This window comes from Equus quagga, chromosome 2 (assembly GCF_021613505.1).
Source record: "Equus quagga isolate Etosha38 chromosome 2, UCLA_HA_Equagga_1.0, whole genome shotgun sequence".
Lineage (NCBI taxonomy): Eukaryota > Metazoa > Chordata > Mammalia > Perissodactyla > Equidae > Equus > Equus quagga.
In genome coordinates this window covers 66,360,047-66,375,677 of record NC_060268.1, presented here as the reverse complement: position 1 = coordinate 66,375,677, position 15,631 = coordinate 66,360,047, and positions in this window count along the sequence as shown.

Genomic DNA, 15,631 nt, shown 5'->3' with positions numbered 1-15,631 from the left:
GCTCCCCATTCTGCACTCTGCAGGGCCAGCTCCCTGACCTTGTTCGAGGCTTTGCTCAAATGTTGCCATCTTATCCCTCACTCCTGATCCCCGTACTTCTCTTTTTCTTTTACCATAGTACTTATCACCTTCTAAAATGCTGCATAATTTCCTTCTTTGTTTAGTGTCTGTCTCTCTCCGCTAGAATGTACACTCCGCGAGGGCAGGGACCTGTGTCCTGTTTAAGCCGCATCCCAAGTACCCAGAACTGTGTCTGGCACGTAAGAGGTGCTCAATGAATATTTGTTGAGTGAATGAATGGTGGGTTTCCTTTTCATATTCTTTGACTCTTTTCTATTGTAACATTCATCTATTTGGTACTGATTCATGAGATGCAGGATATTTAGCACCTTTTCATATGTCACTCTTTGTCACATGTGCAACTAATTTTTAAAGTTTTCATTTGCATCAGTATTTTTATACTTTCCTAATGTACTGAAGTGCTTCATTTTTTTTTTTTAAAGATTTTTTTTATTCTTTTTCCTTTTTCTCCCCAAAGCCCCCCGGTACATAGTTGTATATTCTTCGTTGTGGGTCCTTCTAGTTGTGGCATGTGGAACGCTGCCTCAGCATGGTTTGATGAACAGTGCCATGTCCGCGCCCAGGATTCGAACCAACGAAACACTGGGCCGCCTGCAGCGGAGCGCGCGAACTTAACCACTCGGCCACAGGGCCAGCCCCTGAAGTGCTTCATTTTTAAGCTGTCAAATTCTTAGTTTGTCCTTCATGATCTCAGACTTTACTGTTGTGTGACCTTTGCCTTCATTAAAAATATATACATTTTCAGTTAAAATTTCTTCCATGATTTTATGATTTCATTTCACATTTTTATTTAACTCTTTAATCTACTTTATCTTCACGAGTGGTGAGAGGTAAGAAGATAACTTTGAAACAAATTAAGCAGCTACCCCAGCCTGAATCACAAACGAATTCATCATTTCCCAAAGATCTGAAAGGCCATTTTATCATATGCTGAATACCTTTGTGTATTTGACAGGGCTTTCTGTCCTGTTCTATTGGCCTATCAGATCATTTTCACACTGATATTGACCTATTTTAATAATTGTGACAAATCCCCTTTATTTTTAAAAAGGTTATTTTTTGCTGTTGTCACTTAGATGAACTCTAGATTTTTTTTTTTTTAGACAAAAACAAAACAAAAAATTCCTCTGGCAATTAGAATTGGATTAAATTTATAGATTAATGTAGTGATAATCAAGTTCTTTGCAGCACAGAGTGTTTCCATCCAGGAACATCGTGTAGCTCCTATTATTATTATTATTATTATCATCATTTTATTATTTTCAGATTGGCACCTGAGCTAACAACTGTTGCCAATCTTCTTTTTTTTTCCTGCTTTTTCTCCCCAAATCTCCCCAGTACATAGTTGTATGTTTTAGTTGTGGGTCTTCTAGTTGTGGCATGTGGGATGCCACCTCAACATGGCCTGACGAACGGTGCCATATCGGCACCCAGGATCCGAACTGGCAAAACCCTGGGCCGCCGAAGCAGAGCGTACAAACTTAACCACTTGGCCGCAGGGCTGCCTCCTCTCGTATTATTAAAGTCTTTTTTATTGTTGTTCTTAAGTGAAATTTTATTTTATGGGTGAATATATGTGTTTGGTGCTTCTTTTCATGAAACATAGCAATGGCATCTGTGATGGGCAGCTTCTGAAATGGCTCTGCATGATGCCTGATCGTCACTCGTGTACTCTTCTCCCCTTGTATGTGGGCTGGACCTAGTGACTCACTTCTAATGAATAAAATGTGGCCAAAAGTGATAGAATATTGCTTCTGAGATTAGGTTATAAGAAACTGTGATGTCTGTCTTTCTCTCTCACCCTGTCACTTGCCTGCTCTCATGAAACCAGCTGTCGTGTTGTGAGCTGCCTTATGGGAATCCCGAGTGGCAAGGAACTGAGGGTGGCTCCTGGCTAACAAGTAGCAAGGAACTGAGGCCCTCAGCCTGCCGCTCTGGGGGGAACTGAATCCTGCCAACAACAGTGTGAGTGGGCTTCCTCAGCTGAATCTTCAGATGAGACCGCAGCCTTGGCCAACACGTTGATTGTAGCCTCGTGAGAGACCCTGAGACAGAGAACCCAGCTAAGCCACACCCAGAGTCCTGCCTCCCAGAAACTGTAGGATAATAAATGTTGTTGTTTTAAACCACTAAGTTTTGGGGTATTAGTTATGAAGCAATGGATAACTAATACATCATCATCTTTTGTTTGTTTTTTTGCATCACATTTTCTAACAGGTTATTAGAAAATGGAAAAGGTAGTAACTTTTCTGTAGTTATAACTGGCCACTTTACTAAACTCTTCTGATAGTTTTGTATTTCTTTTCCTAGTTTTTCTAAGAAGACAATCCTATTTATAAATAATTATAATTTTTTCTCTTTTAATATTTTTTTCTATATTTTGCATTAGCTAGGATTTAGAACCGTGATGAATAACAAGATAGTAGAAATCTTTGTCTTGTTCCCATATTTAATGGGAATGCTTCTTGCATTTCACTCTTTTGGGGTTGGCTGTGGGTTTGAGAGCTAATTTTCTTTTATCAAGTGAAATAAGTATACCTCAATTTCCAGTGCACTGGAGCTTTTTTAAAGAATATCAGGAATGGATGTTGAAATTTACTGAACATCTATTCAGCATGTAAAATGGTCTTTTTTTTTGACCTCTTGCTGTGGTTAATCAGGTTACTGCAGTTTTGATCTAGCATCATCCATGCATTCCAGGAATGTGTGCTCCTGGGGTATTCTTTTAATATATTGTTGGGCTTACTTTGGACTTGATCTGATTAAATTTTTATTAGGGTTTTACATCTATATAAATGAGACTAGTGTATGACTCATTCATTCATTCCATTTTTCTTTGTGCCATTTATCAGGTTTTAGTATCAGCGTTTTTCAGGTTCTCCAAAAAAAATTTGGGAAGTGTGTGAGTCAGTGTCCTGGCAAGAAACATTCACCCAAGATGGTTTAAATAGACAGACTTTAATGAATGAAGGGACTGCTTATAGAAGTGTGGATAAGGTGAAGTGAACAAACAAGGGATGGCAAGGCACCAAGAGACCAGCAATAACCAGGAGCCAGGACCATCTCCAGGGCTGCAAGGATGGAGGAAGAACCAGCGTGACTGCAGCCCAGAGAGAGCTGGAGCCTTGGAGAATAGGTCCAGGCAAGAGCTGAGGTTGGAGACACTGCTTCTGCCAGCGAGAGGGCACTAAAGCGGGGAGGGAGCAGGAAGGATTCACAAATGCTTCTCTCCTCCCGTCCTTGGGTCTCCTGCCCACACCTCCTTCCTCCTATTGTCAGAACCCAATCAGAAGCTGGAGGACCGGGAAGCCTGGGGGATGAATGTGGTTTGCGGGGGGTCAGCCCCCTGGACCACAGGACCAGGAAGGGAAGGATGTGGTTTAGGGTGTGGTTTCTGTCTCATGACTGGACCCTGACTGACATCTACAAAAGCCTGTGTCTAACAGGTTTTTCGTACTCACATCCAGGTCTTTTCTACAGCAACTTCCCCACGCTGATCTTTTCGTTTACTATGCTGTTGCTTATTTTGATTCTTCCCTGTTTGCTGAGAGATGCACTCTTAGCATTTTTTCCCCATGAAAGGTAGAGCCGCGCATGGCATGTGTGCTAAGTTCTAGCATGTAGGAGCGTCTTCTTCTGTTGTCTTCATGCGTGAATGCACCTGGCAGACTGTTGACATTTCAGGTCACATCTGTGATCTCTCCAAATCCTGTAGAAGAGTGGCTCCTGAGGTGTGTTCCACTGAGCACTTGCCTGACTGCACCGTCGGTGGAGGAGGCTTTCCATTGTCTAATAAACCTGGAAAACTTGCTTGCTAATGTCACCAATTTAGCAACATATATGAACACTTTGAAAGCCCTGGAAAGCCTCAGTACAGGATTTCGTCTTGTTTTGCTTCATTCAGCATTTTCCAATTTTGTTTTATGACAGAAAGTTTTTTCTCCAATATAAGTCCTTCCCACCCTTCTGTGGAATCTTGCTTACGATTATGCATTTTCGGAAATATTGTAGGTGTTTCTCCCATTTTCTCTTTGCACAAGTGCTTGTAGGATTATTTCTTTACCCTTAAACTCGACAAAATCCTGTGTGGCATTTCTAAATATTTGTTACTTTTTATTCATTTGACTTAGATGAAAAGGAACTTTTAAATGTACAGGCTCAGGCTTTTCAGCAGCCTAGGGGTGTTGTCGTTTTCTTTCATTCCTGCTTTTGTTTCATTTGTTTAGTTTCTTCTTTGGGCCTTGATGTCCATTACAGTATCTCCCTTTGTTTTTATCCTTTCTTTTGGCTTTTCCTCTGCATTCTCAGAGAACTTCTCATATCTATCCTCCACATGTACAGATTCAGTCTTCTGTGGTTTCAATTCTGTTCTTTACCATCATAATGCAATTTTAAACTCTGCTGCTGCATGTTTAGTTCCTTTGTGGCCTTTCTTTCTCTTCTAGGATTTACTTTTGATTTCCACTTGCCTCTCAGCCAGCCACCTTCTCATTTAATCCTTCCCATCTTGTTTTTCAACTCTCCTTTCTTAGAGTTCACATCTTAGTTAAATGATGTGAGTACAGAGCAGATGTGGTCTGGAAGTTACTTATGTTCCCGTGATCAATATTTTTCTTTTTCTTTTTTTTAAGATTTTATTTTTTCCTTTTTCTCCCCAAAGCCCCCCAGTACATAGTTGTATATTCTTTGTTGTGGGTCCTTCTAGTTGTGGCATGTGAGACGCTGCCTCAGCGTGGTCTGATGAGCAGTGCCATGTCCGCGCCCAGGATTCGAACCAACGAAACACTGGGCCGCCTGCAGCGGAGCGCGCGAACTTAACCACTCGGCCACGGGGCCAGCCCCAGTGATCAATATTTTTCAAAGGAATTCTTTTTCTCTGCTCTTGGAGGGCACGTTCTTTTCCCTTCATGGCACAGAATCTTTTCAAAGGCTGTGTGTATTTGCAAGTGTGTTTGTTCGCGTGTGTGTGGGGGTGGGTGTGTGTTTGCTGTCACTCCTGGGATCTGAACTGGTGAACCCTGGGCTGCCAAAGTGGAACATGCGCACTTAACCACTGCGCCACTGGGCCGGCCCCAGTCATGTTATATTTTTAAATATAGGAAAGTCCTGAATGAGAGGACTATGGGTAATTAGAAAAAAAGGAAAAGATCTTGATGAAATGTGTATAGCAAACCACATAAAGTGTGAAGTGCTTATAAAGCTCCTTGGGGTCTGAGGCCAGATTTGCCTTGCTCGCTTGTTAGCTCCCCCTTTTGAAAGAAATTGTCATCCCAAATAACTAACAAAATAAAATCACTCTTTATTGTATTTCATAGGACTCCAAAAACTTTCTGTGGTCTGTTTATCTCAGAGTGTAACATTTATTAGGTAATTTTGATAAATAATACAAAAAAATGCAGAATCTCTTGGTTAGAATTCGATAATTAACCATAAATCAGTTTAGCTTAAACACTTGAATATACTCATTTTCTCACTAAATGGAATTTTTATTGTTATATTTCATGATTTCTCATTGGGAAGAGTTCTTTATTATACATTTTTTTCTAGTTCAATTAAATTGTTGATGACTATTTCAAAAAAAAAAAAAAAGAGTGTTTCATAAACTCTTGTGGTTTTCTCCAAAACAAGGGGAAAAGAGCGGATTCTCTCTAGCTCACCATCCACCTGGATGTTTTCCAATTGTCTTGTCATGTTTGAGGCAGAAGGACTGGTTAATGCAAACCCACATCACCAGTTGGCTGTGAACACAAATTGCCTGTGACATATGTCCCCCCACTTGTCACCACAGTTGACCTGTGGGTCCAGCTGGCTGTAGGGTGTGTGTGTCCTGTTCCTCTTTGTCTACTCAAGTGTCATTTCACTTCCAGTGAAATGCCAGTGCCATTACTAGCTCAAGGATCTAGTTGGGGAAAGGGGAGGGAGCTGGCTAGAGGGCAGGCCTAGTAGGGAGCCTTGCCTCTGTACCAGGGCCAGACATTTGCAGGCTGCTCCTCTAGGTGATTGATGCAGCCATGTCAAGGCTTGTACCCACCCTGTCAGGAAAGGAGAAATGTGGTATCGGAGGAAACCAATTCATGGAGGAGCTCCCCACTCCAAATTGTCTGCTTGGCCTAGCAACCATGTGTACCCCAAAGCCTCCCAGTCAGCTCCTTCCAAAAGTTGTTGACCCTTGGCACTAAGAGGGCTTTCAAACAACATATTCTCTGCAAGCCCCATGTCCTACCACCTGCCCTGCCAATTAGGGGGCAGTAGGCAAATACTGCCAGGATCTCATCTACTTACTTTGCATGGTCAAGTTTGGCTTTCTCAGAAACTGGAGTTGTGAATCAGCCCTTGGGGTCGCCCTTCAATCTGCGTCTTGCACATTCTCCACAGATCCCCACCATCCCTGGCATGGGAATGTGCCTTCTCTGGCTTCCAGGCTGATGCAGGCTTTCCCTTCTTTTATATTCTTTTGATCAATTCAGCTGGGATTTGTGGGCGAGGAGAGCCCTGCGCCAGCGTGACAGGATGTTGCATGGGACTTTTCCTCCTGTTCTGGAATGTAGCTAAGACCCAAAACTGAGTATGGAAGACACTAGTGACCCTGTGTCCCTACATCCAGAGAGGTGTCAGTGAGCAGCCGGGAGTTGGGGCTGCCTCCCTTCTGCAGGGCTTGCTTGGGGCTGGACTGGCTCTTCTCTCATCCACCACCACAGCCTCCCAAGTGAATGTGAGAGGAGCAGGGGTGGGGGAGAGTCATTTGCCCTGGGGTGGGAGGCAGTGTTTCTGGCAGAGGCTGCTCGCTCCCCTCTCCAAGGGAGAAGGGGAGTGCTGTTCCTCCCTGAGGCCACCGGGAATTTCTTATAAAGCCAGACAAGCATGTCATCCCCCAGGTGGGTGTCTGCTTAATCTGAAGTCTCTGAGGTATACCTTGGAGCCGCTGGGTAGGGAAAGAGACAGATGGCGGGTGGAGAGAGAGCACTTTGAGGGAGCTGGGCTCAAGCTGCCGTGCTGGTGCCCCGCCCCCAGGGCTGCTAGGGCTTTAGGGCTTCAAAGAATGTACGGGCCCTCTAGAGGGAGGCAGCTTTAGAACAGGATGGGTCAGAATAGCCAGAGAAGCAGTACCAATCCACCCAAGAGAGGACCATCTTGTGAGATTTGCTTCCACATCCCTTTCTTGGCCCCCCAATCCAAGAGATCCCTAGAAGAGAGGGGCTAGGGGTTGAGCCGGACGCCCCCTCCCTCTGGGCCATGCAGCTGGGGCTTACAGCTCTGTGAGCAGAGGTGGGGATGACTGGCAGAGAGGAACAGGAGCTAGTCTTGATTACTAAACCGAGACCATTCTAATAGATGAAAATGTAGGGAGTTGTGCGATGCAGCCAAGGAATCAGTCAGTAAGAGCCTGCCGCCTAGCGGGAAAAGGGATGACTGATGGAAAATTGTTAGAAACCACATTGTATTTATACCAACACACTGAGACTCTACAATAAATGTGTTGCACTTGAGAAAAATCTTCCTTAAAAGCAAAAGCATAAAAAACCCAGCTTTGGAACTTTACAGGGGTAGGGGATGTGCAAAGTGTGGGATGTAAGCATCTGTGAGTGAAGATGGAGAGAGACCCTTGGCAGGGGACCAAAGGGATCCAGGAACAAGTCCTTGTCCTTTTGCTTGCAAATGACAGAAGCCCAACTCACACTAGCTTAAGCAAAAGTTTAAGTGAAATCATAGGGATTTATTTGAAGGATCCTGGAGTATCTCACAGAATCTCAGTCAGAGTCCAAAGTTGAATCACAGGAGGGACTGTGATGCAGGTGGGCATGAGTGACATCTGGAACCAGGGGTCTGCAAGCCACAGCAGCAAGTCCTCGTTCTTACTTCCTGCTACCGGTCAGCTTCATTCTTTCCTCTCACTGTACACTGGTTTTGTCCGTAAGACAGAAAATATGGCCCCTGACAGCTTCCAAGTGTTGTCACTTGGAGGTTCTGCCACCAGAGAGAACTGACTCTCAGTGGCGTGAAGTCTAAAAATACCATAGGAGGGCATCACTGGCCAGGTCAGGCCGGATGCACACCCTGGACTGTCAGCCTGGCCCAGTGAGGGCAGCTCCGCAGAGGAACAGGGAAGGGCCAACCCAGGAGAAAGCGTCAGGCAGTCACGACTGGTGTTCCTGGCAGGAATTGGACAGTCTGACACTGTGACCTTCTGCAAAGACAGGGCTCTGACGACCCCAACCATCCCTCCAGCTGCCAGGGTACCATGTAAGCTGCAGAGGTTCTGATGATGACACTGTGCCCTTCACCCTTCCTGAAGCCCAGGGAGACAACAGCACTAATAACAACTGGCATTTATTGTGCACTTACTATGGGCCAAGCCCTGGGTTGTGCTCTGCATGAATTTTCACTTAATCCTCACAGCAACTGAATTATTTCCATCCATTTTGAGGATGAGGATGCAGAGGCGTGGAGAGGTTAGGAACCCAAGGTCACGTGGCTAGAGAGGGGCAGTACCGGCACTCTGCTCAGGTCTCTCTGGCTCCCAAGTCCACGTTTACCATGGAGTTCTCCTGCCCCCAGGATTGCACATCTGGGCCTTGATATTTCCCGAGAAAGTAGCGAAGTCTCCCTGGCCCGGGGTGCAGTTCCATCATGAGGACTCACAGGCATCACGGCCAGAGCCTGAGAAACTCCTGGGGGAACTCCTGGCTGTGTCGCCGGGAGGCCTCCAGAGGGTGGGCATGAGCATCCGAGGTGATTCCCTGTAAACAGCTGCTGCTGCCGGCGGAGTGGCCACATAGCCGGATCCTCCACCCTGGTGGCTTTGAGGGTAGAAGGGACCTGGGTGCTAGTCTTCCCTTCTCTCTTTGTCCCCCACCTCCTTTCTCACCTCCCTCTGGTTTCCCTCTCCCTGCACTGGGGGGAGGGGAGTTGCCCAGGCACCCAGGGCTACACAGGCGCTAGTGAGGTTGGATGTGGGCTGTAGGCAACACGGTTGTCACCAGAGGGCACCAAAGCCTCTTCACATACCTGGAGGCCAGGCCGGCCCAGGGGGGAGAGCAGAGAGGCAGGTGGGTGGGCAGGGCAGGACTGCACGCTTCCTGCCCACTCCTCCTGCCTCAGTGAGCCTGTGGCCTGTGTGCCTGCACCCTGAGCTGATAGATGTGCACATGCCCTCGTGTGTGTGTGTGTGTGTTGGTATCTGTATGTGTATCTGATCCTCCCAGGAAGCACATCTGATAGCCTCGCAGTGTCAAAGAGGAAGATCAGAGTCCGGCCATAGGGACAGACACTCTGTCCATAACAAGCCACTGGCTTTACAGATCTCACTGAAACCATTTTCTGGGCAGACACTATAATTCTAGTTTCTGTCTCACTGTGGGACAGGCAAAGAATGACTTTGTGCAAAGGGAGGGGAATGAACACTTTTCCAGGCCTCCCTCTGTGCCAGGTATTTACTAGAAGCTTTACACTTATTATCCTGGTTGAGTATCCCAAAAGTCATGTGAGCCACGCAATATTAGTCCCATTATACAGATGAGGATGATGAGGTTATGAGAGGTTAAGTAACTCATCTGAGGTCACACAGGTTGGCAGCGGGGAAGTTAAGATTTGAACCCTAGTCTCTCTGATTCCAAAGCCCCTGTCCGTTTCACACCTCCTAAAGCTGCCTTCTCGAAGTTGGGTTTTCCTCACATGCAGACCCCAGCAAAGATGGGCTTAAGAGCAGCCCAGTGAAGTTCCAGGAGCAGTGGCTGGCTCATGGCTAGAACGACTGAGCTGAGAAATAAATGTTGATGGACAGTTTGTGGCCAGTTTCTAGGAGTCAAGGAATAAGAGACTATATTTAGCTGTTTGCTGTTGGGAGTGAGGGCCCTGATTGCGGGGGAGGAAAGAGAGAGAGAATGAATGAGGTGCCCAGCTGCCTGGCCTGGCTCCTCGGCCTCAGAGTCGGATCTCTGTGCATGGAACCACGGCTGGTTAGGGTCTCTTGAGGAAAGGAAGGCCTGACCATATCCCCAGGCTGGTGGGACAGAGGACAGGGCTTGCGGAGGAGAATCTTCTAGGCCTGTGGGTGTCTTCTTCGTGTATATGACGTTGGTCTATGAGCCATTCCAGCTTGGGAATGCTGGGGCTCTCTAGTCCGACACACGGCACTGCTCAGATCCAAGGAGCTGTCTCTCTGCACTGCAGGTCTGTCCTGGATGGGGCTAGGGGTTAGGTCTGCCCCTTTGAGGTACTTGACCTCAGGGCCCCTCCTTGTGGGCCAGGACATCCCTCTTCTTCCTCACAAGAGGAAATTGAGGCAGCCGTTCTGGATATGCCTCGGGCTTGGTTTTCCCAAGCAATCCGCTCCCAGAGGACAGAGAGGTGAGTTCCTGCCTTCCTATGCGAGGTCTGTGCGTCTGCCCAGCCTGCCCACAAGCAACACTTGAAATGCTCTTTTGACATTTCTCTCCAGCCTCTCTCCATCCTTCTCCCCACATAGGTCTCCCACCTCCCTGCTGCCCACCGCCCCAATGTGCCTACTCAAATCCTTCAGGGTGGGCAGCTCAAATGGCCACTAGGCATGAGGACTTAGCTTCCTGAGAAGGCAGTGAGAGATATAAATAACAACAAAACTTGTTACATGGAGAAGTAGCACGACCGACCTTCTGGGACTCTGAGTCTGAGCAGCTTAGGCTGCAGAGAGGCCACAACCTGGAGCCCAGGAGACCTGCCTGGCCCATCCCATCCACGCTGCTGGTGACTGAGAGCCAGCCACTTCCTTTGCTGGGCCTGGGTTTTCCTGACTGACACTCAGGGTTATCTAAGCTCACCTGACGTTCAGGCTGGTGCTCTTAGCCCCAGACCACACTGCCTTGATGGGAGGCACAGGGCTGCAGGACGGGCCCCGGCACGTCCATCTAGGCACCATGCTGGCCCCTTGACTGCCCCTCAAACAGCTTCTGCGCTGCCCCTTGAGGGAGGACCACAGCCGGAACCTGGAGCAAAAGCGGCAAACCCACAGGCATGCTCTGGCTTCAACAACCCTGGAGCCACAGATTCATGGTGGGGATGGCGGAGGTGAGCGAAGGAACTCACCCGAAGGAAAAAAGCCCTGGTTTGTAGCAGCTGACAATTTCCAGGGTGTAACACTCCCCTGGTGACCAATTTCAAGCTACCAATATGACACTGCTGCATGCAGAATTGGGAAAAGATGTGCACCTTTTTTTTTCAAGCCAGTACAAGCTGACTTCAACACACCACTGGGCAAGGGGCAGGGCTTGATTCCGGGGATGCTAACCTCTAGGATTTGCTGAATTCACCTGGGGAGAGCCACCAAGTGGACCCCTAGACCAGCATGTCCCTTCCACAGGTTGATTTAAGAAGGAAGAATGAAAAACTCAAGGGAGCATCAGGAGGGAATTTCTTCCAGAAACAATCAAATCACTTAGCAATTTAATTGCCTAAATTTTTTATTTTTTATTTTTTATTTTTTCTCCCCAAAGCCCCCCGGTACATAGTTGTATATTCTTCGTTGTGGGTCCTTCTAGTTGTGGCATGTGGGACACTGCCTCAGCATGGTTTGATGAGCAGTGCCATGTTCGTGCCCAGGATTCAAACCAACGAAACACTGGGCCGCCTGCAGTGGAGCTCGTGAACTTAACCACTCGGGCATGGGGCCAGCCCCCTAAATATTTTTTTACTCAATTTAAAATCGCTTGTCGTGTGAGTAATTGGGCAATGCATTATTGAATTATGGAGGGATTTAGTGCCGAAATTGAAGAAGCAATCAAATATTTGCATCTTTGAATCAGGTAGTTGATTGACACCTAAGCAGGTATTCACATGGTGGCTGGGGTGGGCGCAGAAGACCTTGTTCTCTGGGCCTCTCTTCAAGCTGCCCCCACACGCTGTGAGCAGTGTTCCCATCACTAGGCCTGCGCCGCGTACCCTTCTGGGCCCTCCCGCCCTCTTCTGCTGCTGCGGTCTTTGCTCATCATTTCCCAGTTTTCGCTCTTGTCACTGGGGTCTGTTCGTGTCTCTGTCTTCCCTTCCATTTCTCAAGCTTTCTTCCTCTCCGTTTCTACCTCTGTCTCTATCTGCCTTGCCTCACCAGGTCTTCCCTTCCTCTGTGTTTCTGTGTGTTTGTGTTCTCTCTCCATTCTTTCTATCCTTCTCTTCTCTCTTTGTCTCTTCCTTGCTGTCTCTTTCTGTTTCTCTTGGTCTCTGTTTCTTTTGGAATCTCTCTTCTCTACACACACGGACAGACACACACTCAGACCCACACACACCCTGATACACACAGACACACACAAACACAGACACACACACATACAGACTCACACACCCTCCTGGCCCTTGTCTTCCAGCTCTAGCTCCTCCCTGCTCTAGTTTCCACCTTACCCCGTGCTCTCTGGTACCTGGTTCCTGTCCACATCCATCTTGGCACCATGCTGCCCAAGTGACACCCCTCCCTCAAGCTGATTCTGCCCTGCCTCTTGAGGGGAACTCGAGCTGGAACCTGTGCTATAACCCCCCACACATACTCAGGGTTTCATTATACCAGGGAGCCACAGGCTGTGGGGGCAAAGGCAGTGGTGGCTCTCTGAAGAAAACAAAATCCTTGATTTGTACCATCTGCCAATTTCCATGGTGTAAATACTCTCGCCATGACTGATTTCAAGCTGCCAACATGACGTCACTGAATGCAGAATTGGGAAGAGATGCATGCGTTCAGTTCTTTCAAGCCAGTGCAAGTGGACTTCAGCATACCACTGGGCAAGGGGCAGGTGCTTCCTGACCGCCTGCAGGGCCTGGGGGACTGCCTACAGGGCAAGGCCTCCCTGGGCCCGATGGGGCTGCTCTTGGACCAATGCCCACTCCATCCTTGCAGCTGACTTCACAGTAATGCTCCTGTTGGGGTGGGGCAGGCAGCCAAGGGTTGACCTCCATACTCTCAAAGGAAGGCTTCCAAGATGAAACGCCAGGCTGAACTTAAAGCAGAAGCGCAAGAGAGGGCAGAAGGGCATTCTAGGAAGAGGGCAGAAGCCAGAGTGTGGGGGGAACACAGCTGCTGTGGGTGGTGCTGGTGACCACGAGCAGCTCAGTGCAGCCAGAGGATGAAGGTTGAGGGTGGAAAGGGTGAGAAATGGTGCAGAAAAGGCAGTCATGGGCCGGGATCATCAAGGGCCTTGAAGACTGAGTGAAGGAGCCTGGTCTTTTCTAGTGGGTGATGAGGACAGTAACATGATCTGTTGCCTTAGTTTGGTTTTCCCAAAACAGGCCTTTTAACAAGGATTTGGGTGAAGCCATTTGCTTGAGGGATGATCGCAGGAAGCAGGTGAGGGAGTAGGGAAGTGAGACAGGATGGAGAGGGAAGTCGATCAAGGTGTGTTAATGAGTAGGCTACTGCTGTGGGCCATTGGGCCCAGTCCTGGTGTGGACCTGCTGACATAGGGAACATGCCTCAGAACTGTCCCATAGAGGGGCGAGGAAGCAAGGGTATTTATCCACCAATTCTCACCCCTTGTTGGTGGAGGGTTGCTTCTGTGGTGTTAATGCCGCTGGAACTCCAGTCTGACCCACATAGGGGCCAAGTTCAGTCCAGGGCCAGAGAATGTTCTTATGAAGAGAGGCCAAGAAGCCTCAGGGGTGGGTACCGGAGTGGGAAGCCCTGCTCTGGCCAGTGTCTTTTGAGAGATGCTTTCGGATTGGGTGGCATGGAAGTTGCTGACGACCCTAGTTAGGGCCGTTTCAGTGGGATAAATGAGCAGAAGCCAGAGAGAACTGACTCTGAGAGACAATAGAGAGCATATAAACTATTCTGAAAAGTAGGGAAAATGGGAGAACGTTGGAAGGTACCTGGGGCTGGGAAAAGGCAAACTGGAACAGACTGGGGAGTTGCCCAGAGCCAGGGAGAGCAAGCAGGTGGACCTGCAGGAGCAGCAGCATGCCCCTTAACCAGTTGCCAAACTAGACTGATGGCAGTGTAGGTGGGGGCCTTGCCAGATTCACATGAACAGCCAGGGCACTGAGCTGCCATGTTGCACTTCTATCCTTCTCCTTTGGAGTCATGGATTGGCACAGCATGACCCAGTTCTGCAAGCATTTATTTGATTGACTGGAAGCAGACAGGGCCTCTGCTCTCCAGGGGAGAAGACCCCATGCTAGGCATCAAAGGGGTGAGAAAATGAGAAAGACCTATCCTCATAGCTAGGGAGGTGCAGATGTGCCACGACAGATGCATGCAGCACTGGGGCATACGCCAGTGGAGGTGCCAGTAAGCATGGTGGAGGCCAGAGAGGAGCAGCTGTTCTGCCTGAGCTGGGGCAGCCGAGCCTTGAAAGATGAGGAGCGTCCAGAGGTGGAGCAAAGAGGGGGCAGGCATTCCTGGATTTCAAAGTCTTCCCAGCCTGCTTAAGCCTTCCTGGCAGCTGGATATCACACCCTCTCAGGACTCACTGCTTCCAGCAGCAGGCCTTCCATAGCCAGACCCCTCCCACTATCCTTTGGTGGAATCAGACTGCCCTGGTTGGGGAGGTGTCAAAAAGAGGATGCTTGGAAGGAAATGAGGCGTGTCACACAGAGCCTCCAGCTGAGGGGAGCAGGCTGCTGGCACAGGTTCAGTTCCTTGGTGTTGTAGGCTGAAAAATAGCCCCCAAAAGATAGCCACATCCTAAGCCCCAGAACCTGTGAATCTGACCTCATGTGACAAAGGGGATTTTGCAGATGTGATTAAATTAAGGATCTTGAGATGGGAGATTATGCTGGATTCTTGGGTGAGCCCCAAATGTAATCCCAAGGGTCCTTATAAGAGGGAGGCAAGAAGATCAAAGGAGAAAGTAGAGCCAGCCCTGCCGACACCTGGACTTGAGCCCAGTGAGGCTGATTTTGGACTTCTGGCCTCCAGAACTGTAAGAAAATAAATACACGTCGTTTTAAGGCACCAAGTTGGCAGTGGTTTGTTACAGCAGCCAGAGGAAATGAATACTCCTGGGAAGCTGCCTCAGCAACGAAGCTCTGCGAGCAGGGACTTGAGTGGGGAGTGCTCTTTGCTGGGAGTACAGGAAGCAGAGGCGGGCAGAGGGGGCCGCTGAACTGCTGCGGAGTGACGGATGGCTCCGTATGGCCCTGCAGAGCTGCCCCAGATTGAGGTGAGAGCCTGGCCAGTGACCTGCACTGAGCAGTCATTGACTGGGGCTGCCCTGGGCAGGGGGTGTGGCCTTGGCCAGGAGCAGTTTGTAGGGAGGGTCTGTGAGCCTGAGCAGGCCACCTTCACCCTGGTCCTGAAGGTGGGCACAGGGGCACAGCTCAGCATTCCTCACGGCTGTGGAGGGCACACCTCTCTGAGCCTTCCTCCTTTGGTCTGCAGGCCTGGTACTTTAACAAATTTCTAACATCCAGGACCTCCTCATCTACTGAGGAGCACTAGGGTGTGTCCACCTCTCTCCCTGAGCAAGAAATTGGAGGTTTGGTCCCAGTTTCTGTAACTGTCCTAAATGCTTTACGTGCACTGCTGTGTTTAATCCTAGGAAAAGCCCTAGCTTTTATCCCCATTTTACAGATGAGCAAACTGATACTGAGAAAG